The sequence below is a fragment of the Sminthopsis crassicaudata genome, chromosome 4, assembly GCF_048593235.1.
Source record: "Sminthopsis crassicaudata isolate SCR6 chromosome 4, ASM4859323v1, whole genome shotgun sequence".
Classification (NCBI taxonomy): domain Eukaryota; kingdom Metazoa; phylum Chordata; class Mammalia; order Dasyuromorphia; family Dasyuridae; genus Sminthopsis; species Sminthopsis crassicaudata.
Window position 1 is genome coordinate 266,404,778 of NC_133620.1, and position 3,084 is coordinate 266,407,861.

Consider the following 3,084-nt stretch of genomic DNA (forward strand, 5'->3'; position numbering starts at 1 on the left):
TGCTGAGAAGAGCTAAATCTTTCAATTTATCATCACACAATGTTGCTATTACTATGTATAATGGTGTCCTGATTCTATAACTCTTGATCTCAAATCATTTAAGTTCTTGCAGATTTTTCTGAAATCTGCCTGTTCATCATTTCTTATAGTACAATAAGTCCCTCATTTTTCAATGAGAAACATCAAATAGTCCCAAAAACAACAACAAAAAAATAAGTTCTTGGAAGGGGATTAAAACTCAAAATAAGAAAGATAGAGGGGAAAAATTAGAAAAAAGGCAATTCAAAAAAATTATGAAAAGAAAGTCGGCCAACAGGAAATAGAAAATCAAAAACTTAAAGAAAAAATAATTAAAAAAAACAGAACTGGGCAAAGGGAAACTAATTATGTTTTAAGACATAAAGAAATCATAAAACAAAGACAAAAGATTGAAAAAAAAGTGAACTATCTCATCAGAAAATCAACTGATCTAAAGAACAGATTGAGGAGAAATGATATAAGAATAGATGGACAACTTGAAAATTATAATGAAAAAAATAATCTCAAAACAATATTACAAGAAATTATCAGGGAAAATTGCCCTGAAGGTCTAGAACAAGAAGACAAAGCAGAAATAGAAAAAAATACAGTGATCACCACATGAAATAAATCCCAGAGGAAAACTTATTAGAATATGATAGTTAAGTTTCAAAGCTCCAAGATTAAGTAGTTAATATTGGAAATAACAATTGGAAATAAAAACAATTTAAATATCATGGAACTACAATAAAAATTAAACTATGTCTACTATGTTGAAGGACCATAGGTTTTAGAAATGCTATATTTTTCATAGGTAAATATTTATGATTAGAACCAAGGGTAATTTACCCAGCAAAGTTATGTGTGATCCTAAATGGAGAAGGGGGAAAGAACATTTAATGAACTCAAAGAACTTTAGGCTTTTATGAAAAAAAATCCCAGAACTAAAGGGAAAATTTGAATTATAAACTTATAACTTATATTAGCTTATAAACTAATCATTAAAGTCCAATTATACAGGACTCAATAAGATCAAATTGCTTACTTCATATATGTGAAAATATTAACAGTACTCATGGTTGTCATCCTTATTTGCGTAGTTTGAAAGGAAGGCCTTAGCTCAACTAAATATGATGGGGTGATTTTACAAAAATGAAACTGTAGGAAGAGATAAAAATAGGAATTATTTCACACAACTGAAGCATAAAAGGAAAAATTGTTAAAGAAGAAACTAGTAGAGGGGAGGACAGGTAATGCTGTAATCTTATTGTTGTTATTGTTTGTCCTTTGTCCTTCAAGACAACCATGACATCAAGGAGCTGATGGCATAATATGCAAGTAAATTGGATTTGAGAGAGGAAAATCTATAGAAGGCCATCAATTTCACTTTGTGCTCTGGAACCATTTGAGTCCAGTGGCCTTGGATTCAAGGGGAGACCTTGGCCTTTTTAAGCTAAGCTCTTTAATAAATGTCAGTTTGACTGTTATTAAGGCTAAGTAAGAAAAAATGACTCAAATTATAACCTTTTTTATCTCATCATAAATAAATAAATGAATATTGGTTTGTTTGTTTCTTTGTTTTGTTCACAACCCTTAGGGTTTTCAATTCTCAGCTAGAACCTTGCTCTCATTGAAAATGGGTTAAAGAGAAAAATACACACACTTGCATATATGTGTAAAAATCTTGTAAATTCAGAAAGAAATAAGAAGGCAAAGAGATAGAGTTGGAGGGAGAGTATAAGAGAGGGACTTTTAAAGAAGTATGTAGGTTAAAGAATAGGAGGACAAGGTAGCAGGTAGATGCAGGTAGCAAGGAGTGAAGAAAGAGAGTAAATAGGGTAAGAAGGTTTGGTGAGAAAAATAGGAAGAAAATATACAAGTATATAAATATATATGTTTATGTATATGTTTATATATAGCTTAGAATGTGAATGGGACAAATTTATCCATAAAATGGAAAATGGAAAGCCAATTAAAAATTTGAATTCAACAACATGGTTATGAGACGATATACAAAAAGATAAAACAAGGGGCAGGAGTAGAGTTTATTATGTTTTTCTTTCTTTTTTATTGTTTTCTTTTTCTGGTTATACATGTACATTAATTTGTTAAAACACATTTTTCTGTATGAATAATGTTTGGAGACAAAAATAAGAACAAAAGAGAAAAACCATGAGAGATTAAAAAATAAAAGAAAAAGAAAAAAAAGTGAATGTAGCATGCTTTAATTTACATTCAGTCTACTTAGTTCTCTTTCTGTTTGCAGATGGCATTTTCTATCAAAAGTTTATTGGGATTGTCTTAAATCCCTAAACCACTGAGTAGAACCAAGTCTTTCATAGATGATCATTGTACAGGTCTTTCTAGACCTTTCTAAAATCAACTTCTTAATAATTTTTTAAATAGAATGATAATATTACCTTATTTTCATATACCATAACTTATTCAGCCATTCCCCAATTGATGGGCATCTACTCATCTTCCAATTCTCTGCCAAAACAAAAAGAACTACTACAAACATTTTTGCACATATAGGTCTTTTCCCTTCTTTATGATTTCCTTGGGGTCCAGACCCAATAGTGACATTACTGGGTCAGAGGGTATGCCCAGTGTGATAGCCATTTGGACATAGTTCCAAATTGCTTTCCAGAATAGTTGGATCATTTCATAACTCTGTCAACCATGCCCAGTCTTCCCACATTCCCTCCAACATTTATCATCATCTTTTCCTGTCATCTTAGTCAATCTGTCAGATATGAAGTAGTATGTCAGAGTTGTTTTAATTTATATTTCTCTGATCAACAGAGATTTAGAGCATTTTCATAGGACAATAGATGGATTTAATTTCGTCATTTAAAAATTGTTCATATCCTTTAACAATTTATAAATTGGGAGATGATGTATAGAATGTTAAGAAAAGTAGGGATAGTAATCAGAATCTCAAATAAAATTAAACTTAAAATAGATTTAATCAAGAGTGAAAAATAGAGAAACTATTCTGTGTCAGCAATATTATTCAATATATTTTTAGACTGTTTAAAATACTAGACACTCTAGAATTCCTAT